The sequence below is a fragment of the Pinus tabuliformis genome, chromosome 4_1, assembly GCF_031772625.1.
Source record: "Pinus tabuliformis cultivar Carrire ecotype Pingquan chromosome 4_1, CPIR1, whole genome shotgun sequence".
Classification (NCBI taxonomy): Eukaryota; Viridiplantae; Streptophyta; class Pinopsida; order Pinales; family Pinaceae; genus Pinus; species Pinus tabuliformis.
In genome coordinates, this window is record NC_142303.1 from 493,806,828 (window position 1) to 493,832,216 (window position 25,389).

Genomic DNA, 25,389 nt, shown 5'->3' on the forward strand with positions numbered 1-25,389 from the left:
CAAGATTAAGAAGACCAAGGTGTAAGAGTTTTTCTTGTTCTCTTATTAAGGAATCACAAAAGGAGTCAAAGGAAGGAGCCTTGTAGTCTTTTCCTTGACAAATGAAAGCTTCCCTTGTAGAATGGATAGTGGAAACAAATACAGAGTAGGCTGGTCCCAACTTAGTAAGGATGGAATAAATAAGGTTACCATCTTCTTTCTTAACCTTAACACCTTCCAAGAGATATCTAAGGGTCTTGAATTTGGACAAGAAATCTTCAATGCAAGAAAAATTATTAGGATCCAAAGTAAGCAACTCATTTTCAAGTTGATGGGCTCTAATTTCATTTTTAATCCCAAAAAATTTAGCGATTTTTTCCAATGCTTCATGAGGAGTCTCAAGTTCTGCAATATGGAATCTAAGATCAGGAGAAATAGACATCCCTATCAAACCACGTGCTTGATCTTGTCTATTTTCCCATTTTGCATCTTTGTCTTCATCTTTTGGTTTCTTCTCTTGGTTTGTGGCTATTCTGTAGAGACCTTTACTTCTAAGTAAATCTTCCATGTAGGCTATCCATTGGAAGTAGTTAGTGCTGTCAAGAATGACTTGGCATGGACTTTCCATTTTTTTTTTAAAATTGAAGCTGAAGATGTTGAAAGTAAGTGTTTCAATGGATAGATCTCGAAAAATTAGGCTGTTTTAAAAAAAACGGCTCTGAAAAAGGCTTCCGGATGAAGAAGTTATGGCTTTTTGAAAAAAATTGTTGAAGTTGCCAGCAAAGTGCGCGAATGTGCGTGAATGAAAAAATCCGCCCCCACAAAATGGAGACTTGAACCCAAGACCTCTACTCTCTTAAAATAGCTTTGAACCAATTGATCTATACAAAAAATTTGAGAGAGAGAGAGAGAGAGAGAGGGGGGGGGGGGGGGGGGGGGTTGGCCTTGGTTTGCGTGCTTGCCTTGAGAAAGCTCTTTTTCCCTACAAAACACAAAACACAAAACCCAACACGAATATGCAAAGAAAAACGAACCTTGCAGCTCGAAGTTAGCTTTAGCCAAAAAACTAGATATTTAGAAAAAAATGTACCTTGCGGCTCAAAGTTAGCTTTAGCCGAAAAACTAAATATTTTTCTCAATGTTTCTGATTTTCCGAGATCACACTAAGGTGCAGGGAAAAGAGCATACGCATGAGAAAAATCCTTCCTTTCTGTTTCTGATTTGCCCAGATCGCACAGAGTCGCAGGGCAAAGAGCATATGCAGAAATGAAAGGTATAGATCCGATTAAAAAAAAGGCTAAATAAACCGAAACCGAAATAAGCAGAGAGAAAATAACAGTAAATTGCAAAAACACTGTATACCTCCCGATCTGAAAAATGACGCAGCTAGGGCTACCGGAAACCTTTTCGCGTGAAACGAAAGGGGTTCCTCACTGGAACAGATGCTCCGAATGCAACAGAGCAGTCCTCTCGGCCCGAAAGCAGTCAGAAACAACAGATCTAGGAAACGACAGCCGCATGCAGTTCTACCGGCTTCAGATTTGGATCACCAACGGACGCGGCCCTCAAATAGCTCTGATACCATGTAGGAATTTACAGGGTAAGTTCCTCAGAAAGAACACCAAAAGGACACCGCTCACAGATCAATACACCAGTATTTTTGACGTGGTTAAAACCCTCAAAGAGGGAAATAGTCCACGGCCTGCGCCAACATGGCTACTACAAGCAATTTATTAATCAAAGAATGAAAATTTACATAAGCTTCTCTCATGCACGGATTACCCGAACAATGACCCTCCATGCGCTTTAAATAGAACTCATGGACCAATCAGGTGTCAAGCCACGGATCAAGTGTCGGTAATACCGAGGAGAGAGTGAACCATCGGATCACTACATATCGTGACCGTCAGATTGTAAGTTACAAAATGTACAACGGTAAAGAAACACACTTTACCTAACTCTAAACTAGACCAAGTTGAACTTAACTATTTCCTATGTGTCGGAATATCCTAACACAAACAAAGTAGCATAACTATTGGTATCAATATTATTTGATTCTTCTGAGCATGTTGCCATGTACCCAACTATACCAAATAAAATAGATAGGATAGTAAGCTCACCACACAATTTGTATAGCCAAGAATCTTCTAGCATTGATATAAGTAATATTGAACTAAATTGGAATGCAAACGATACACAAAAAACCAAAGTTACCTTTGTGACCAAGTTATTCAACAATTGCTTGCTCATCCACTTCTATATTTTTTCTCTCTCTTTGCACTTCAAGAGGAACAACCATTAATTGATGAGAGAATAGCATTCCAACCTACAAGAGTAAATAAACAACAACTCCACTCGTTAACTAACTAATTCCCCAAACAATGACATTGAACTATACTACAAAGGACAATGACATTGTGCCTAAAGAATGCATATAAACATAAAATAATCAATTACTCAAATCTAAGTCTTGTTTGGTGATATCCAAAAACTGCTGGTCCTTATGGGACTTAAGGTTTTTAATGTCAACCTCATCAATTGGATAAATAAGGAACAATACCTGAAAAATCATGATATCTAGTAAGACAACCACGAGCCATGGGTACCCATAACAAAAGGTGGAAATTATTCACTGATGTATTACCTCGTAGTATTTCTCTATACGCTTTTCTAAGAAGGGTGCATTTCTCACACTGGTGATGTTGTTTGCAGCAATGTAATAAATAGCCTTATGGCATTTCTTCATGCTATCAACATAATTTTCTACACACACTCATCCTCGTTAAACGATGGACAAAAGAGAAGGAGAGGAGTCCTTGTGATTTGCATGGTCCTCATGCGCTGAACATGTGAATCCTCACCATGAGAACACCAAAGGTAAGAAACCTTAAACATCCATTAATGGTGTGACTTCCTCTTTACCTTTTATTACACCATTTAAAGCAAGATTGATATATCTACTTATGATGGACACATTAATGCTGATAATATCAATGATTGGTTTGGCCAAATGGAGGTATATTTCGGTGTCCAAGGATAAAAAGGCAAGGAAAAAAACATACTTTTCTATGCTAAAAATGATTTTTGCTTTTTCTCGAGGCTTGAGATCTCATAGTAAGGAATAAGAGCATTGGTGATTGCGATCTCAAGGTATTTTTCCATATAGATCTGACCTCTACATTGATGAAAGGGTGGACCAATCCAAGGTGAAGAACCTTGGGTTAGTGTTTCTCCTACATATACATAGCCTTAGCCATCTAGTAACAGAGGTAGAGGGTTACAAACATTTGCTGGAGTTCATCGACACCTGTGCTGAATGCATCGACAATGCATATTTTAGTTAGTATGTTTTTATATAAAATATCATTATTTATTTTATATATGCTAGTTTTGCATGGGCTGCACGTGCCCCCTCTTCATGCTAATTGTTTTTTTTTTCTAAAGATATGTATATGCAAGAGGAACATTACCGTAAGGTTCTTCACATTTGATTGGTCCACCATTAGCTCAGAGCTATATGATAAAATACTATGAGATATCAATGGATAGTGCTCTTATTCCTTACTATGATATCTCAAAGCTTTAAGAAAAACTGCCACAAGAGAAAGGAGGGTTTGTCCCTTATCTTCGAGATATGGGAAAGGCCATTGCAAGATTTCCTTGTGGTCATAATGGGAATAGGCCATGAAAAGGGATTTAACATAGAGAATTTGTCAAGCTCATAGATGAATTGAAGAGAACTAGGTCCCAAGAACTAGTTGTTCCCCTCATACTAGTCAATTAGGTTCAATCAGGTCGGTGACAACTCAATATATTATAGAACCTTTGCTACCAATACACTACTATCTTTCCATGTGCAAGTGCATTGTAGAGCATAAAATCGAGGGAACAACACTCTTTAAGGCGTTTCAGATGAAGCAGTATCTTCGAGAGGACATCAAATGAGGAGCGAGATTGTCCAACCTAGCCAAGGTATGAGAAGCATTTGTTGGATTCAAATTTTCAAGTGCATACATATATGGCGAAATAGAGCAGGCCTATCCCATAAATTTTCCTACTTGGAACATAGATTCCTGTGAGGCTGCAAAACACACATTAGTTCTGGAAATTTGATACCTGCTTTGGATTTTAGGTAACATATTACATGATAGTTATGATATTTGTGTCTTTGCATTACTATGGTGACTTCCTTGCTAAAAAATGGTGATATTGGCATACACGTGGACTATGAAACATGAATGGATCCCAATCCTAAAGAAACTAGGAAATATTGTTCACTTGGCCTAATCACATGCCATCTTGGATAATGTAGGCTGCAAGAACCCAAATCAACCAGATGATCGTATTCATAACAACACAATTGTAGGATTTTATAATGTTGCTCCTAATGTTGAAATACACCCTATTGATCAAAACCATATTCCATCATAGTTTGTTTTGATTCATTGATGCAAGATCCTAGTGAGCAACATCCATGATTATTTTGAAATACCATAGTTTCAAAGGTTAACTCTTGCAAGATGAGAAACATACAAGTGTTACCCAAATCAACCAGATGATCATATTCATAACAACAAAATTATAGGAGATTATAATATTGCGCGTAATGGTGAAATACACCCTGTTGATGAAAACCATATTCCATCATAGTTTGTTTTGATTCATTGACGCAATATCCTAATGAGCAACATCCAAGATTATTTTGAAATACCATAGTTTCAAAGGTTGAATCTTGCAAGATGAGAAACATACAAGTAAACACTGTTAGTTTTGTATATCCTTGTGTCTCTGCATTACTATGGTGACTTTCTTGCTAAAAAATGGTGATATTGGCATACACATGGACTGTGAAACAAGGATGGATCCCAAGCCTAAAGAAACTAAGAAATATTGTTCACTTGGCCTAATCGCATGCCATCTTGGTGAATGTAGGCTGCAAGAGCCCAAATCAACCAGATGATCATATTCATAACATCAAAATTATAGTAGTTTATAATGTTGCTCCTAATGTTGAAAGACACCTTGTTGATCAAAACCATATTCCATCATAGTTTGTTTTGATTCATTGATGCAAGATCCTAGTGAGTAACATCCAGGTTTATTTTCAAATACCATAGTTTCAAAGGTTGACTCTTTGCAAGATGAGAAACATACAAGTAAACACTGTTAGTTTTTGTAGCATCAGATGTGTTCTAGCCTTGAAATTTCGTGGAGAGGCTAGAATACATGAGATCTCCAAAACCCAGAAATCATTTCTGGAAATTCTGCCTAGAAATGACTTAATTAGATTATTAGTCATTTTTTTAATATTTCCTAAGTTTAGCACCTAAAATGACTTAATTAGATTACTAGTCAATTTTTAAATATTTCCTAAGTCTAAACTTAGGGGAATATGACTAATTAATCAGAATTAATTCAAGTTAAAGTGTGAATGTTATAGAAACTCACACAGATTGACATCAAATTAATCATAGCCATCGATTAAGATCTAATCTTGGTCGTTGAAGTCTCAACAAAGGATTATAAGAAGTCGATGGGGCTTGGAGAAATCACTTGAGTAGTTTGATTTCCTTGGCAAATCGATTTCCTGAATTGCAGCAGTCAGTTGCCGGCGAGAGAGCCAGTGAGATCGAAGAAGTGAGAGAGGGGAAAAAATAGTGAAGCCAAAGGAAGGATTCCAGATCCGGTGAGTGCATTTGCAGAGAGGCAGAGAAACCACGGTGAGGTTGACGCAGAGTAGTGCAGTAGCCTCGAGAGGCAATTTCGAATATGTTGGGTAAAAACAGAGTTTCAGTGCCAGAAGCCGGGAAGAGGTTCTAGAGGCCAGGAGAGACGTTTTCCTAAACAACAGCAGACTAGAAAGCTTGAGGAGAAGTTGGTTCGACTGAGTGCAGAAGTGGCTACGCTAGGGTGACGCAGTAGCTATGTAGAGCTAGTTTGGATGACTCAACTTGAGTTGAGGTCAGAGCCTGGATTTGTGTGTGGAGTGAGGAAATTCCTCACTAGATTTCTCTTGCCAGTTTTTCTCTGTAGGATTTGCAGTTGTACTTAGATTATTTCAATGTTGCATAATAATATAACCCTCAGCTGCTACACCAGTTTTCCCAAGTTGGGCTTTTCTGGGGACATTGGTCCAAAAATAATTGTGTAAACTTATGTGTGTGTGTTAGTATTTCTTCCAACACTTATTTCTTTTGCAGCGTATTTGTGTAGGTTGCAGTGTAATTGATTTAGTTTTTGTTGTAGCAAACAATAAATAAATTTTAGATAGAGGAGGAATGACCTGTTGTAGAGTTTTGTGAACCTAACGTTTCGGACTACAAAGTGAGTCCATCATCAGGGGATGCGGCAATAGATGATCTTTAAAATTAATGATGTATCACAGAGCTATGATCATTTTTAGCTCTGGATAATCTTAATTTTTCGAAATCTGATGCGCTGTCCATCATATCCCTTCCATGGTAGGACTTGATGTTGTTAAATAGAGAATCCATACAGGTGAGAATGGTTTTAGATAGAGGAGGAATGACCTGTTGTAGAGTTTTGTGAACCCAACGTTTCGGACTACGAAGTGAGTCCATCATCAGGGGATGCGGCAATAGATGATCTTTAAAATTAATGATGTATCACAGAGCTATGATCATTTTTAGCTCTGGATAATCTTAATTTTTCGAAATCTGATGCGCTGTCCATCATATCCCTTCCATGGTAGGACTTGATGTTGTTAAATAGAGAATCCATACAGGTGAGAATGGTTTTAGATAGAGGAGGAATGACCTGTTGTAGAGCTTTGTGAACCCAACGTTTCGGACTACGAAGTGAGTCCATCATCAGGGGATGCGGCAATAGATGATCTTTAAAACCAACGTTTCGGACTACGAAGTGAGACATCATCAGGGGATGCGGCAATAGATGATATTTAAAACCAACGTTTCGGACTACGAAGTGAGTCCATCATAAGGGGATGCGGCAATAGATGATCTTTAAAACCAACGTTTCGGACTACGAAGTGAGTCCATCATCAGGGGATGCGGCAATAGATGATCTTTAAAACCAATGTTTCGGACTACGAAGTGAGTCCATCATCAGGGGATGCGGCAATAGATGATCTTTAAAACCAACGTTTCGGACTACGAAGTGAGTCCATCATCAGGGGATGCGGCAATAGATGATCTTTAAAACCAACGTTTCGGACTACGAAGTGAGTCCATCATCAGGGGATGCGGCAATAGATGATCTTTAAAACCAACGTTTCGGACTACGAAGTGAGTCCATCATCAGGGGATGCGGCAATAGATGATCTTTAAAACCAACGTTTCGGACTACGAAGTGAGTCCATCATCAGGGATGCGGCAATAGATGATCTTTAAAACCAACGTTTCGGACTACGAAGTGAGACATCATCAGGGGATGCGGCAATAGATGATATTTAAAACCAACGTTTCGGACTACGAAGTGAGTCCATCATAAGGGGATGCGGCAATAGATGATCTTTAAAACCAACGTTTCAGACTACGAAGTGAGTCCATCATCAGGGGATGCGGCAATAGATGATCTTTAAAACCAATGTTTCGGACTACGAAGTGAGTCCATCATCAGGGGATGCGGCAATAGATGATCTTTAAAACCAACGTTTCGGACTACGAAGTGAGTCCATCATCAGGGGATGCGGCAATAGATGATCTTTAAAACCAACGTTTCGGACTACGAAGTGAGTCCATCATCAGGGGATGCGGCAATAGATGATCTTTAAAACCAACGTTTCGGACTACGAAGTGAGTCCATCATCAGGGGATGCGGCAATAGATGATCTTTAAAACCAACGTTTCGGACTATGAAGTGAGTCAATCATCAGGGGATGCGGCAATAGATGATCTTTAAAACCAACGTTTCGGACTACGAAGTGAGTCCATCATCAGGGGATGCGGCAATAGATGATCTTTAAAACCAACGTTTCGGACTACGAAGTGAGTCCATCATCAGGGGATGCGGCAATAGATGATCTTTAAAACCAACGTTTCGGACTACGAAGTGAGTCCATCATCAGGGGATGCGGCAATAGATGATCTTTAAAACCAACGTTTCGGACTACGAAGTGAGTCCATCATCAGGGGATGCGGCAATAGATGATCTTTAAAACCAACGTTTCGGACTACGAAGTGAGTCCATCATCAGGGGATGCGGCAATAGATGATCTTTAAAACCAACGTTTCGGACTACGAAGTGAGTCCATCATCAGGGATGCGGCAATAGATGATCTTTAAAACCAACGTTTCGGACTACGAAGTGAGTCCATCATCAGGGGATGCGGCAATAGATGATATTTAAAACCAACGTTTCGGACTACGAAGTGAGTCCATCATCAGGGGATGCGGCAATAGATGATCTTTAAAACCAACGTTTCGGACTACGAAGTGAGTCCATCATCAGGGGATGCGGCAATAGATGATCTTTAAAACCAACGTTTCGGACTACGAAGTGAGTCCATCATCAGGGGATGCGGCAATAGATGATCTTTAAAACCAACGTTTCGGACTACGAAGTGAGTCCATCATCAGGGATGCGGCAATAGATGATCTTTAAAACCAACGTTTCGGACTACGAAGTGAGTCCATCATCAGGGGATGCGGCAATAGATGATCTTTAAAACCAACGTTTCGGACTACGAAGTGAGTCCATCATCAAGTCCTACCATGGAAGGGATATGATGGACAGCGTATCAGATTTCGAAAAATTAAGATTATCCAGTCCTCTATCTAAAACCATTCTCACCTGTATAGATTCTCTATTTAACAACATCAAGTCCTACCATGGAAGGGATATGATGGACAACGCATCAGATTTCGAAAAATTAAGATTATCCAGTCCTCTATCTAAAACCATTCTCACCTGTATGGATTCTCTATTTAACAACATCAAGTCCTACCATGGAAGTGATATGATGGACAGCGCATCAGATTTCAAAAAATTAAGATTATCCAGTCCTCTATCTAAAACCATTCTCACCTGTATGGATTCTCTATTTAACAACATCAAGTCCTACCATGGAAGGGATATGATGGACAGCGCATCAGATTTCGAAAAATTAAGATTATCCAGAGCTAAAAATGATCATAGCTCTGTGATACATCATTAATTTTAAAGATCATCTATTGCCGCATCCCCTGATGATGGACTCACTTCGTAGTCCGAAACGTTGGGTTCACAAAACTCTACAACAGGTCATTCCTCCTCTATCTAAAACCATTCTCACCTGTATGGATTCTCTATTTAACAACATCAAGTCCTACCATGGAAGGGATATGATGGACAACGCATCAGATTTCGAAAAATTAAGATTATCCAGAGCTAAAAATTATCATAGCTCTGTGATACATCATTAATTTTAAAGATCATCTATTTCCGCATCCCCTGATGATGGACTCACTTCGTAGTCCGAAACGTTGGGTTCACAAAACTCTACAACAGGTCATTCCTCCTCTATCTAAAACCATTCTCACCTGTATGGATTCTCTATTTAACAATAAATAAATTATTAAAAATTAATTTAACAATTAGGAGAATTATTTCCAATTGTTGTAATAGGATTCAGGTTTTTGAGTTTTCACATGGTATTAGAGCGAGGTTATCAGCCAAAGAGCTCAGTAATGAAGGAAGAGGGAGTTTCTTTGTTCATTGAGGGGCAACAGATTGAAACCCCAGAGGCAACGTAGTCACCTTGGCCAAGAGGCTGAAATTCTTGAGGAGATTCGATTTTTTTGAGTGAGAGGCAGAAAAATTCATTCTCTCCATATCGAAGGATTCCAGAGGCAAAGGGAGCATATAATGCCCTAAGTTCAACAATTAACAGAATTTAAATTTAACTTTATATTTGTGTGTGTATGTTTATGTGTTCCTGCATCACATGATTAGGGATAGTAATTACAATCAGCATACATATAGTAATTAAAATAGGCATTAGGCATGTATAGTTAATGTTAATTCATGTTTATGATCATTGTTTTGACAGTATTATATTCACAACATAAAGGATTTCACGCATATATATAGTTAATATGGATCCAAGTTATGAACTGTAGCCTTTCTTCTATTACCTAGGAGTCCATTTAACTGTGTAAACTAACAATTTACTGTGCAACTTGTGTGAAAGATACTTATCTAAAATCCATATGGGAAACTCAAGTGCGATATTGTCTGATATAATGCCCTAAGTTAAATAATTAACATAACTTAAATTTAAGACTTATACCCAATTTAACCAGACAATGAATTTTAGATGGAATTTAAAAATACAATTGCAAGTACTTACTTGGAACTTTCGCTTGATGGTGTTGTTACCTGTTGTTACTCCTGCTCTCGTTACCAAAATGATCAAAACCTCCCAGCCAAACTAGGCACATTCTCGGTGCCCAGCTCCAAAGTACTTCACAATTGAAGTACTATGCCTCTGTGCCCAAAAATAATACCAAGAAAAATTAAGGCTTCAACCTCCTCTGTCTGTGGCTCTTTGCTGTAATTTTCCTCCTTCCTGCAAGGTATGCTCGTTCTCCCAGTCATGTCCCTTTCCTTTTATATTTCTCCAAATCACCGTCTTTCTTCTCTTTTCTGTCTCTGCGTCTTTGTCCTGGTTGCGTGGAGCTATGCATGCTTTATTGATCCTTTATTTAGATTGAGCCTTTATATAGATTTGATTGAGCTTTTATGTAGATTTGATTGAGTAGATTTACTCCATTTGAGGGTAGGCTACGTAGTTTTTTTTTGTATTTATTATTAACTTTATTTAAATATTTAATTAATTTAATTTACTTTATAATTTTAATTAAATAAAATTATAATTTTATTTATCTGAACAAATATAATTCGTAATTTAAATTATATTTTCTTTTGATTAAGGATTTATCATATACATGTATATAGGGGTGGTATACATATCAAGTACCCAACTTGATATATTCATTATATTTCAATAAGTTAAAAATTTACTTCAATGATTGATTTATTAACTTAAGCTTAGATATTTTCCAATATTAGTTGGTATGTATACTATTGCAATACATGCAGGTCATGCATATGTAGTTATCATATGGGCGGCCTGTATGCATGCTAATATTCACATTCTATTTGTAATTGTAGGTGGGTCATTACAAAGCAACCAAATTTTTTTGCAAAGCAGATCTCTAGCTAGACGCAACAGTTTTGTAGCAGTTTTCTAGAACAAAGCTAGCATCGGGTGGAAGAAGAGCACACACTAAGGGAATATTTTCCTCAGGGAACTTCTAGTCTCAAGAAGTTCGATTTCCCTTATAGATCAACAATCGTTGTGTGTAGAGTTTCTCATTCCAGAAGGGAGTGCGAATATGAGCAACAACTGAGTAGAGGGAGAGAGGGAGTTTTAAAGGTTTATTTCTCCAGTTTTGAGTTTCCAGCTCTGTAGGAATTGTCGTACGAGATTGCCAGAAGAGGTTGTGTGAGTTAGCCATAGTGCAGATCTGAGCAACAAATTGACTTCGAGTCGCTGGAGGCAGATGCCGGAGGAAGTGCAATCTGTCTAGTGTGAGTTGCAAAGAAAGGAAGGGTCCCATGTAGGGACTAGGCTCGAAAGGAGATAGTGGGGCACTAGATCCAAGTGGAGGAGGAGTATGAGACTCTAGTGTGCCAGATGGGTAGGGTCTAGCACAATTGCAATAAGGAGATCAACCAGATCAGTTCCATATTGTTGCAACGGGACCATCACCTTTGCTACAAGAGCCCATAGTATCATTATAGCAGGTTCAGTGTCAGCAGACGCAATCTGTCATTATACAATTGCAAATCTAGTTGCAGTCAGTAGTCGAGAGACAATTGCAGAGCTAGATGCAGTGATACAGGCAGTGAAAATTGCCTAGTTGTAGGATGCAGGTGCAGTTCCAACCAAAAGATTCCTAGGGCAGAGCTACACAATCTAGTTTCCAGTACAGGAGGACAGTGCGAGTTGCTAGGAGGGAGCAGAGGGGTTTCCCATTGGGAGATCAAGATTCAGAGGGAGCATCCTTATGGAAGCTAGTGCTTCAGGATCTGGGGATATCAGACTCATTATTTCAGGGTTTGTAGTAGTAATGCAGAAGCATTAGCAAAGCAATAGCAGCAACAGTATGAGTAGATCATATTTTGCTATGTTTTTCGATATGCCTCCAGGAGTGAGGTGGGGAGACTTGGTGTTGTAGCCCCTGAGTGCTATAGATGGGCATGATCCTTGAGGAGGTCCACCTCATGGATCAATACCTTACTATGAGGGTCCACAATATTCAGTAACAAGATGGATCAACAACATTTGATGCAGTTAGGTGCCAAAGAGACAATTGCAGAGACTAGTAGCAGTGAGATGCTGGGGAGCGTGATGCAGAGTCAGTAGCAGTGCAGATTCTTTAGTGACAATGTAGATACTAGCAGCAGTTAGAGACTTAGGTGACAGATGCATCATATTAATCACAATTGATTCAATATATAGGATGCTTTTCAGTTGCAGATGTTGTAGTTGCAACAAGAACATATCAGAGGGAGTTGCAGTGTTGGCAGCAGTTCAGCAAGGTCAACAACAACACAGATGCAATGAATATCAGAGTTGCACAGTGGTTGGTGGACAACAGTGCCAGACATCAACAACATGACAGGAGATGATGCATAAACAAGGTGTTGCTGTAGGGAGCAACAACATTAGAACACATTCCTCGCTAAGAGGGAGTGCTAGTTTTGTAGCATCAGATGTGTTTTAGCTTTAAAATTTTGTGGAGAGGCTAGAATACATGAGATCTCCAAAACCCATAAATTGTTTCTAGAAATTCCACCTAGAGATGAATTAAATTGATTATTAGTCATTTTTTAAATATTTCCTAAGTCTAAACTTAGGGAATATGACTAATTAATCAGAATTAGTTAAGGTGTGAATGTTCTAGAAACTCACACGGATCGACTTCAAGTTAATCCTAGCCATCGATTAAGATCTAATCTTGGTTGTTGAAGTCTCAACAGAGGATTATAAGAAGAAGTCAACGGGGCTTGGAGAAATCATTTGAGCAGCTCGATTTCCTTGGCAGATCAATTTCCTGAATAAAAACAGTCAGTTGCCGGAGAGAGAGCCAGTGAGATTGAAGCAGTGAGAGAGGGGCAAAGACAGTGAAGCTGGAGGAAGGATTCCAGATTCGGTGAGTGCATTTGCAAAGAGGCAGAGAAGCCATAGTGAGGCTGACGCAAAGCAATGTAGTAGCCTTGAGGCAATTTCGAATCTGTTGGGGAAAACAGAGTTTCAGTTCCAAAAGCCAGGAAAGGTTTTGGAGGCCATGAGAGACATTTTCCCAGACAGTAGCAAACCAGAATGATTGAGGAGAAGCTAGTTTGAGCTGAGTGCAGAAGTCACCGCGCTAGGGTTACACAGTAGTTGCACAAATAGTTTGGATGGCTCAACTTGACCTAAGATCAGAGCCCAGATTTCCCTGTGGAGTGAAGAAATTCTGCACTAGATTTCTCTTTTCATTTTTTCTCTATAGGATTGCCAGTTTTGGCATCCAATTGTACTAAGATTATTTCACTGTTGCATAATAATAAAACCCTCAGTTATTGCACTGGTTTTCCCAAGTTGGATTTTTTCTGGAGACATTGGCCCAAAAATAACTGTGTAAATTTATGTGTGTGTGTGCTAGTATTTCTTCCAGCATTTATATTTTCCGCAGTTTATTTGTGTAGGTTACAGTGTGATTGATTCAATATTTGTTGTAGCAAATAATAAATAAATTGTTAAAAACTAATTTAACAATTAGAAAAATTATTTCCAGTTGCTGCAATAGGATTCAGGGTTCTGAATTTTCATAAACACAATGAATTTATATGTGTGTGCTAGTATTTCTTCCAGCATTTATATCTTCCGCAGTTTATTTGTGTAAGTTGTAGTGTGATTGATTCAATATTTGTTGTAGCAAATAGTAAATAATTTGTTAAAAATTAATTTAACAATTAGGAGAATTATTTTCAGTTGTTGCAATAGGATTCGGGTTTCCGAATTTTCACAAACACAAAGAATATAAGGATTTTATTGTAGACTTGATTTCTTATAAGTCAAAACTTATTAGCAAGTAAAAGAGTTTCTGTAAAAATGCCACTGCCAAAGAGAATTCCTTTGTGGCAATAATGTTACCAAGAAACTACTTTTAGGGGGTGAGAATTGTAGTCCTTTCAATACTCTCTCTATATGTCGCAGATGTGATGATGCACTGTATGTTATATGGGTGTTGTGGAACAAAAGCAGAGATAATTCTATGCCAGAAGAAAAGTTAAAACTATCCTAGAAATAGAGAACGATACATGGTCAACGTAGGAAATCACAAACATGTTAATGAATATTATGTTTCAAGTCTGTAGTCCTTTTGATCTCCTCGACTATAAAGTTCACCTCTAAATGCACAAACATATATCTCTGGAGTTAATTCAGTAGGTTAGTCTTCTTTCACATTAATTAGAGAAGTGTGCACCAACAATAATCTTATATTAAGCAGACTATTTATTTCTGATAAATCTTCCATCCATACTTATGGACAAACACAATTAGTACTCAAAGAATCAATTTTTCCTTGAAAATATCAACATGAGCATAAAGAATCAAAATTCCCTTCAGCATATCAACATGAGAATCTCATGGGATTATTTAGTAGAAAATAAAGCAGTTTTACTACTTTGATGATTTTTCTTATTCACTAAAAACTTGAAGCAACCACATAACATATACAAGTACTACATGAAATTTCACAATTGCATATAAAACACAGTGATTCCATTATCCATGAATGACCAACATTGCAACATACCAAAAAACACATTTGAAACTCCAAATTTGCAGGTGTGTGGCTTGCACTACCTAAAACTCCAAATTTGCCATCTTGTGGCTTGCACTACCAAGAAAATTTTGTAGTCTTGCAATTTGAGTCCTTGAAAGCTCTAGAATCCATATCAATGTTCCAGGTTTTCCTTCTTGAGGTCCAAACAGAACCCCCAATAATTTGAGTTGATGAGTGGAAATTTGACCATGGCCAAAAGGACTAGCAAAATACAAAAACGAATAAATCAACATAAACTACAAAATATGTCAACACTGGAGGAAAGGATGACAAGGAAAAGAGCATAGATAAGGATCAGGTCGAAAAAAGATAAGGTCAATAGAAACATTCAATGAACAAGATAATCCACCACAAATGAAGCAAAGGAAGAAAAAAAGTGAGACTATGTAAGGGGAATTTGAATAGAAAAGAGTAGGAGAGGGATTGAAAAAACAGGGGTGGAAGAAGGTTCTAAAATGAAAATTCAAAAGCCAAGTACAACCCTCTAAGGCAAGACAATTTTTCCTTGGGTATTATCTTCTCATCCCCCTCCCAAGGTTTGCATGTCTTGTTGAAATTTCTAAGTCTGTCCATTAGAAATTTTATCTGTATTCTTCTGGTTTATTTCTCCTACTTGTTAATTACGAACAAGTTATTTAAACATATAAACATCGAAATAAACACAATACAGTCTCAAGTTTCAACCATCTATAGATCAATAGTTGAAAGAAATAGCAAACACACAAGTGACACCGTTATTTTTGGACAACTCGTCCCTGGAAAATCCCAAAGTGGGAAAATCGGTGCAACAATTTTTAGGGTTTATTTTATTATGCAGTTTATCCTTGAGTACAAAAAGGTGCCAAACTGGCTCACCCGATAGAGAAAAATAACCGACAGTAATACCTCTCTATTCAGAAGCAGATATTCAGAAAATCTGCCCCACGAAACCCTCTCCAGCACCATTGAAGCATTGTGTCAGCGCTCCTGGCCTTTGCGTTAGCCTCAAACCCCTCTGTGTCAGCCCTCTGAGGCACTGCGTAGCCTCTACGACCTTCTGCGTCACTCCTATTACCTTCTGCGTGGATGACGCATGCCCTTCTGGCTCTACACTGTCTCTGTTGGCCTCTGCGTGTTCCCTCTGGCTTAGCGCCTACCTCTCTCTTCTTTTACGCTGGTCTCTCGGCACTATCTCTGCCTCTCTATCCAATACTCACTGCTCCTCGTTGCAAAATGATCACTGATTCGACTTTTCTTATCAAAGCTCGCATTAGAAAATTGAATGATTGATCACTCTGGTGTGTTCTCCAACTGACCCTCAAGCCTCATCTTATACTTTTCTTGTTGGTACTTCAACGGTCGAGATTAGATCTCTAATCAACGACTAAGATTAGATTTGGTTTGATCCATGTAATTTGGAACCTTCTAACCCATTTTTATATTAATACCCATTAATATAAGATGAGGCTTGAGGATCTCTAATCAACGACTAAGATTATATTTGGCTTGATCTGTGTAATTTGGAACCTTCTAACCCATTTTTATATTAATACCCATTAATATTTTATTTTTCCTAAGTATAGACTTAGGAACTCCATTAAAAATATCAATTATTTTAATATCTCCTTAATCGGGTAGAATCTGCCCAAACCCTGGGTCTTGGAGATCTCATGTGCTTTAGCCTCTCCACCAATTTTCATGGCTAGAGCACATCCGATGCTACCCCAAATCAACACTCCCTCTTAGCTAGGACTGTGCTCTAGTAATACTCCACACTGAGTATCATCTTGATTATATGGCACCGGTACCTATGCTGATGCTAGGCCTCCCTGCCCAACATCCTCTGCATTGCTGCATCTTGTACTGCTGCCCATGGCCCTGCCACTGCCACTGCTGCATCTGTACGACAAATTTCTCTGCATCCGTGCTGTTGTTGGTCCTTTCTCCCAACGCTACATCTGCACTGCAACCCCTTCTCATCATGCTGCATCGTGCTACTGCTAACTGCTACTGCACTGCAACTCAGTTACTGAGAAGTAAGTAATTGGTCCACCCAACTACTGACATCCATGTCAGGCTAGAAACACTCTCGATGTAGAAGCTCTCTCTGCCGCTAACAAGTGCTCCCTCTACTACCTTTGCGCTGTTGCAACAACTCCTTGCCTGTCACACCGCTGCAAACCTCTATGTGCCATTCTGCACTGTTGCAAACTCCTTTGTGCCTCTTGCACTGCTGCAGCCTACTAGCTCTACGTTGCTCGGGACTACTGCAATGTAGCACTCTCTGCCGCTTCATCCGCATTCGTCTCTATCGACATCTGCCAGACATGCTACTCTCTATTCGGGGCTCCCGTAACAAGGTATAATCCAAGAGTTTGGGTACCTCAAGGATCCTGCCCCTCATCGCCTGTAGTCCTCCTGACTACAGCTCGATGTCTCCCCACCTCTTCTCTAAAGGTACATGAGCACTCATGGCACACAAAACAGATAGGATCGTGGCCTTCTAGATGACAAAGTTGGACCATCAGTCCATTCATGGCCATCTCTCTACACTTCTTTTCGACTCCTCTGAGTCTCTACTTCCCATCTGGAAGTTCTTTTCTAGAATCCCTCTGAGTCTCGATTTTCATCCTGGAAATCCGCCTGCCAATCGTAGAGTCGCACCTCTCTGATTTCCTATGAACATGCAACACTGATCCAGATTCCTTGGCTGGAAATCTGCCTTGGTAGTGACTCCCTCTACCTTGGTTTTGCCCCGTTAGGTACTATTCTGCCCACAACACTCCACTAGCTTCACTCCCCGCAACCTGCCCACAGCTTCCTATGCCCCAACAACTAAAGGACTGAGCCTCTAGGCTCTGCACAATCCCAACACTGGCTAAAATGCTCCCTCAGCCAACTGCGTCAACCCTCTTGGTCTCTGCATGGCTTTGTGTGAGCCTTTTTTTGCCTTCCTCAGCCTCTGCGCTGGCCTCTCTCTGGCCTGGACTAATAACGCAGTCCCTCTGCGTCAACCCTTCTTCTGTCGCTTTCTGCAAGGAACAACTTCTGTCACTCTGGACAACTATTTCTATTACAAGTGCTCTGCTTCACATGATGCCTTCAACTCTCTTGTGATTTGCAACCACGCTCTGATACCATGTTGAAATTTCTATGTCTAACCGTTAGAAATTTTATCTGTATTCTTCTAGTTTATTTCTCCTACTTGTTAATTACAAACAAGTTATTTAAACATATAAACATCGAAATAAGCACAATACAGTCTCAACCATCTACAGATCAACAGCTGAAATAAATAGCAAACACACAAGTGGCATCGTTATTTTTGGATAACTCGTCCCCGGAAAAACCTAATGCGGGAAAACCGGTGCAACAATTATGAGGGTTTATTTTATTATGTAGTCTATCCTTGAATACAATTGGGTGCCAAAATGGCTCACCCAACAAAGAAAAATAACCGAAAGTAATACCATTCTATTCAGAAGTAGATATTCAGAAAATTTGCCCCACGAAACGCTCTACAACACCACTGAAGCGCTGCGTCAACCCTCCTGGCCTCTGTGTCAGCCTCAAACCCCTCTGCATAAGCCCTTTGAGGCACTGCGTTAGCCCTCCTGGCCTCTACGTCAACCTCAAACCCCTCTGCATCAGCCCTCTGAGGCACTGCGCAACCTCTATAACCTTCTGCGTCACTCATGCTGCCCTATGCGTGGATGACGCAAGCCCTTCTGGCTCTGCGTTGTCTCTGTTGGGCTCTATGTGTTCCCTTTGCCTCAACGTCTGTCTCTCTCTTCTTCTGCGCTGGTCTCTCGACACTATCTTTGCCTCCCTGTCCAGTACTCACTGCCCCTCGCTGCAAACTGATCACTGATTCGACTTTTCTTAGCAAACCCCGCTTTAGAAAATCAAATGAATGATCACTCTGGTGTGTTCTTCAACTAACCTTCAAGCCTCCTCTTATACTTTTCCTGTTGGCCTTTCAACGGCCCAGATTACATCTCTAATCAACAACTAAGATTAGATTTGGCTTGATCCATGTCATTTGGAACCTTCTAACCCAGTTTTATATTAATACCCATTAATATTTTATTTTTCCTAAGTTTAGACTTAGAAACTCCATTAAAAATATTAATTATTTTAATATCTCCTTAACCGGGTAGAATCTGCCCAAAACATTTCTGGGTCTTAGAGATCTCATGTGCTTTAGCCTCTCCACCAATTTTCATGGCTAGAGCACATCTAATGCTACCTCAAATCATCATGTCTTAACAATTGCCACAAGTGAAATTCCTAGTACATCTGATACTAGTCCTTCATAAGAAACAGGGCATCCCTTAACACGGGATGTTATCGTTCAACCAATGGATTCTTGTGATCCTTTGCAGATTTTACAAGAAGAATGAAGGAGGGGACAAGAAGGTAAAGGAATATCAGAATTTATTCATACAACTGAGGCTATGGTACAATCTAAGTTGTTAGACTTGTTAAAACTCAAAGATAAGGAATTATGTCATTGCAACGTTGGAGCCCTTCACACAAAAACATGCTAAAGAATGAGGTCATAAGAATGGAGAGCATTATAAGTCACACTCGGAACAATTGGAATTTCTCTAGAAGGTGACATATTAGTGGCTTGGAGTTGGAGCTCAAGCAAGCATAGTATATGACAGATACGTGAAGTTTCCTTATTCTTTTGAGAGTACCCGAAGACAAGCTCTAGAACTAGAACTCCAACTGGATTAGGAACTATAACTAGTGGGATTGTTGCTCTATTTCAAACTGTATTAGGAACCACTTCTTTATCATGGTCAAAAGTAGGATCATTTATGGGAGGACTAACTCCAACTGCAACTGGAGGATCTTAAATCGTATCTCCAACCCTGTTTTCTTTTGATGCTTTTGCTCAGTTAATTAGGTCAACTATCACAAGATCTGGATTTGAGACTGCTGGATTTACTTAAACCGGGATTAGTTCTAAAATTAGTGCTTAAACTGGTTAACGAACAACTGGTAGAGATAATTGATCAACTGGTTTAGGATCATCTAGAGCGCTATACTTTATCTCCTAAGGACTTTCAGCTCTAGCCTTGCACCAGAAAGAGTGGATAGAGCATATCACACTCAGTGGTATCGATTTAGTCAACTAAAGGACTCTTGTCTCCTTAGCCTCTTGATGGGGGTGGATTTTGATTTGTTAGTTTTCAAAATGTGAATTGTGAATTATCTGTTGAGAGATAATAATTAAAAAAGAAAAAATTAATATTGGGTTTACCTTCATAGTTAGAATAACCATCTCCCTTAAATTAAACATTGTCAACCAAGCGGCATTGACAAACCCTTCCCCAAAACGTATCCTGCAAGAAATGACAAATATTTCATTTCCATAAACCCATAATCTAATGGATCAAACAACCCTGCAACAGAAACATGACAGTATACCTTGAAGGAAGTTATACTTTCCTTCTTATCTTTCTAGCAATCACCATTATTTTTCAAACATTCATTCATTTCCATATCTGAATTGGGAAAAAAAATGGTTACTTCCATGGATCTAATACTACCCTTTAAGATTCCTTATTCTTGAAAATTCAAGGTATATGGATATGGAACTAAAATTCAACCACCCATAAAGAAAATTACCATCACTCAAGCACACAATTGGATGAATAGTTTCCTAAAAACCTACACAAATTTCCTTCAAGACAATCCTTTTGTTTAGTTTTCCTGCGATTATAACATGTTAGTTTGCCACATTTTGTTACTGCATTTTTTGGGGTCATATTTATAACTAGAGGGAATTCTAGCGATAACACCAGATTTTGTACCACTCCATCAACAAGTGTTAAGGATTGAGAATACTGAGTCATTCCTCACTGTCAAGGCATCAATGATGGTTCTCTACATGTATCCATGGATCATGTTTCTTATCCTCTTGTTGGGTCTCTCGTTTATGGTCACTATGTTCGTATTTGCAGAATTGCAGAAGCAGTCTTGAGAAAGCATGGGATGTATAATATCCACATCAAGAGATATACCAGGTCTATGCATTCAAAAAAGTATTAACTTTGGCAAACCACTTCAAGGTTGCCTGCAGCAAAAATGGTTGAGCACCTATCAACACTTCCGACATGAATTGTTTCCATGAAAAATGGTGAGGGTCCTACTACTAGAAATAAAAGAAAGATAGCAATGCAACATGGTAAGATTTCTTCATGATTTTAATACTAAGAAGCTTATTTTATATTGTCAAAGCATGTTAGTGCAGATATGTACAAACTACTATAAAATAAAATATTGTTCATGCCACATTAGGTTATTTTGAATGATAAAATGCAAGATATAGTGTTTATCAAAGAAACAATGAAAGGACCAATCAGAAACTACACCTCACCAATTTCATGATTACTCTGACCAAAACCTTTTTCACATGTGTAATTGGTCAAGTTCCAATCTCATTACATAAATTCTGCTAAGAAGACCTCCCAAGATTTTTCTTTTCTCAGAAATTATTTCAGGTGATATACAACTCATAGACATTCACCTTTAACTATGTAGTGATACTATAAATACAAGGCAAGAAAAAATAACTTCCAGGGCGAATTCCAACTAGTTTTATGAACTTATCACTCTAACCAGGTTGGAAAAAGAGTATTGTAACAAACTAAAAATTGTGTATGCCACACTAAAATTGAAGAGGACAGTACCTTCACGGGTGTTATTTAAAAGAGGCAAAGGCAATAACAACCCTATAAAATTTTACTAGGTGATTGTCGCCTTAAGAACAATTTGATTTTTTTACTTGCAAATGCAAGCCTGAAGGTATTTCTGGCAATCAAACGGGGAAAAGTAGAAAGACAAACGACCTTTGGTCAGATACTTGTTGAATGAATGAATATGGACCTTCTCCTGGATCTTGATTTGGTGAATGCTACAAGGAAATTTTCAGTTGAAGTAAATGAATGTATGAGTTCCTCTACTAGAGCCAATGTTGAATGTGTGTTCTCTACTCAGATCTGAACTAAACAAACAAAACTTTAAAGTCTCCTTGGGCTAAAACAAGCTTCTGTGACCAAAGTCCATACAACACAAAGCACACAATAGTCAACAACAGTCCTCAATCTTTCTAACTAAAAATTATTTTGGATTTATGAAATATCTATATTGAGCAGAACCCACTCAAATAAAAAAGCCCATACCATAAAAATTACAAAAATTCTAAAAGCCTTCTCAGTGCTTGGCAACAAATTTTCAAATCATGTAAACCTAGAAAATGGATAGATGCAAATCCTCCACACTCCTATATAGGCTATCCATATTTATGTTAACAACCATTGAATATTATTTTTTGTAAGCTTAGCAGTACCTTTCATTCATTCATCTATAAGCAGGCAGGTTAAAAATATATGGGTCGTTTGGTGGCCCTCAACTTGCCCAGTGGGAAACCAAGTCTGTTGGTCACTGAATCACATTATAAGCCATCCAAAACATAGATAGTTTTAGTCTTTTTAGCCAAGCCTTATAAATCTGATAGTCTGGAAACCAACTAATAAACATCAAACTGAAAACATAAATTCTACCCGACCTAAACAAAAAAAATAAGCCAAAATTAACATTCATAGCTTCGACCCATTAATCATCTGATGATTCCACCGGAGCAGGATCTTTAGCACTTGATCCTGGTAATTTAGATTGCAACATACATGAGATATGTCGCTCAATGCGGCCAATATAGGCGTTCTGATTCTGCAACTGATGTTGGATACGCTGGATCTCGTTTTGAATGTCTTGTAGACTTGGCCTGACCTCACTATACGTCGTTGTTTTGGTGGTCGTAGCCATTGCTTTGGCTATTATGCACTTCATTAATCGGTAAAGATGAATGGACGGTCTAAACAAGGTGAGATGGTCACGTGTGTACCCAGGGTCCATGATTAGTTTCCCCCAGTCTTCCGTTGGAGGTTCAAGCTCAGCTTGCGAATTCAACTCTGCCTCCCACTTCGTAATCAATTGTTTCACCTTCATGGTCCCTTTCCAGTAAGCCTTGACTATGGCCTACAGATTCTCAGAGTTTGTTTCTCAACCCATATGTTGTGCAGTCCCCCTCTGCATTGTCCCTTCCCGCATAGTCCCCTACCGTGCCTGCCGTGCAATTCCCTGTTGCACAGTCTCCTGCTACTCAGTCCTCTGTCGCGCGGTCCTCTGCCGCTCAGTCTGATCGAAAGATGGATCTACATATTTTCCTTTATCTTCCCGTTGTCTTTTGCCTCTTCTGCCTCGACTCAGGCTCCAACGTGAGGCTAAGCCTTCACCATATTTGCCAAGGTCGAGCCCCCTTTCTTCACCCTCTCCCACTTTCCCGCTAAGTTGCATTGAAACAGATATGACAAATTTTCAAAAAAGATGGATACGATACAGAAGGAAACGATATATATATATATATATATATATATATATATATATATTACCATTCATATTTTAGAATCTAGATTAGATCTAAAGACTAAAAATACATAATCAATTATCATCTATGATCTACCATGATTCATCATCATCAATTCAGCATAAACATTGTCATCATCATTAATGATTATTATAACATTCATTGATTCAACATATCATCAAGCTTTTGTTTCAAATTTCAATCATCAAGTTATCAACATGACAAGTTACAACATCATTACCAAAATTAATAATGCATACTACATAGTACAAAGTACAAAATGAACTATGATTGGCAGTCTACTATCATTATTCATCATTCATATGGTTGTTCAAAAATTTAGAAGTTAAAACACCATCATAAATTATATTTACATATAATCAAATATGTCTTCATTCATGTCACTAAGAAGTTCCACATCCTCTCCAGAAGTGGGACTGGGAACTTGAAGATCCACCTATTAGTGACTTCACATCAAACAAATTCATATGAGATATGGCATTCAATGTCAGATCCAAGTCAGGCAACTCTAGTTCCACGTCCCATAATTGGTGGCCCCAAATTTGTATTCATCTCTCTTGTGTAACATAAGACGAAGGTTTGAATGAACATACACTAGTTCCTCATCCTTCTTAGAGCCCAATCTTTTTCGATTCACTGAATGAATGAAGTCGTATGTACTCCAGTTCCTTTCTGCTGAAGAGGAACTAGCAACCTGTGACAAGATCATGATGGCCAATTTTTGGATATGTGGAAGTACCCCACCATAGAAGGCCCACCAATCAATTGGACTTAATCTGGTCTAGTCCCACATACAATCAATAACACAACCCCACCCTCTGATCCCACAAAATGAGAAAAATTTGCACAAATCCGAAGCCCAATTTCGAAATCTACAAAAAGCTTTCTAAAAACATTTTTAAATCCTTCTGCGACTTCTGGGCCTTTGTTTGGTGCGGTTCTTTCTGGATCACTTAGCAACTTCGCAGCATAATATTTTGGATTCACTACATCGGCCAAAAAGTGCAATGGGGTGCTCATCTTGTTCCACCTTTTGGTCAATATATCTTTTACTTCTCTGTAAAAGAATTCATCTGGGTCATTCTCCTTGGCATTTATAACCAACCTTATCTTCTCTATCATGGAATCAATGCCCTCATATGCCTCTCCCAAATTAGGCATGTCTATGTCAAACATACAGAGCAAATCCACAATTGGCTTAGTAAATGCCAAGAGGTACTCCACCCTATCCCAACATTCATCATCAACAACCAACCGTTTCAGTGCTTGTGCTCTATCAGATTGGGATTGCCTCCATTGATTCCAAAGAGAACTGCATACCATTGGTCGTAATGCATCTTTCACCTGCATAAGCCTTGTTAAGACTATGATGTGAGAAGAAAATTGAGTCACGGCAACCTGCAGGTGCCAAATTGCCAATGTTACAAATTTCAACAAATTTAAAACCATAATTTTGATTGAATAACTATTATGATTTACGAATCATGACATTTGAGAATCCAATTTAGATATTTGAATTTAGAGTCAGAAATTAAAATTTATGAAATAAAATTTAAAGTATAAGTACCTTAAGGAGCTCCAACTTCGCAAATCCCTATAGATGCCTTGGGACATGTGGTGGTTTGTGATAAAGGCTTGAATTTCTTTTGACTCTTCAAAAATAACTCGAATCCACTCAATTGGCTTCCCCATCTTGCTCAACATGAGGTTCAATGAATGTACAACACAAGGGGTCCAAAAGATGTGCTGATATTTGCCTTCAATAATCAGGCCCACTGCTCTACACACCGTTGCGTTGCCAATTATTATTTGGACAACATTTTCAGGCCCCACCAATTCAATTGCTTCAATTAAGATGTCAACAATGAATTGAAAATCTTTCATCTACCCTTCACAATCCACTGTCTTCAAAAACATTGTCCCATGTGGGCTCTGAGAAATCACATTGATCAAAGGCCTATTTCTTTGATCTTTCCATCCATAAAAAATGATGGACACCCCTACAATGCACCATGAATTACAAATGGGGCTTAATTTAGCCTCCAAATCTAAATTTTCAGCACACAACATTGTGGTGCGTACTGTTGGGGAAAATTAATTGCTTAA

At 38.7% G+C, this 25,389-nt stretch overlaps 1 protein-coding gene across 1 annotated transcript in view; it reads left to right on the top strand.

Moving 5' to 3' along the window:
* The window catches only part of LOC149176682 (uncharacterized), a 63,081-nt gene that overhangs the window by 33,201 nt on the left and 4,491 nt on the right, over positions 1–25,389 (top strand). The gene's annotated exons all lie outside the window — the stretch shown is intronic.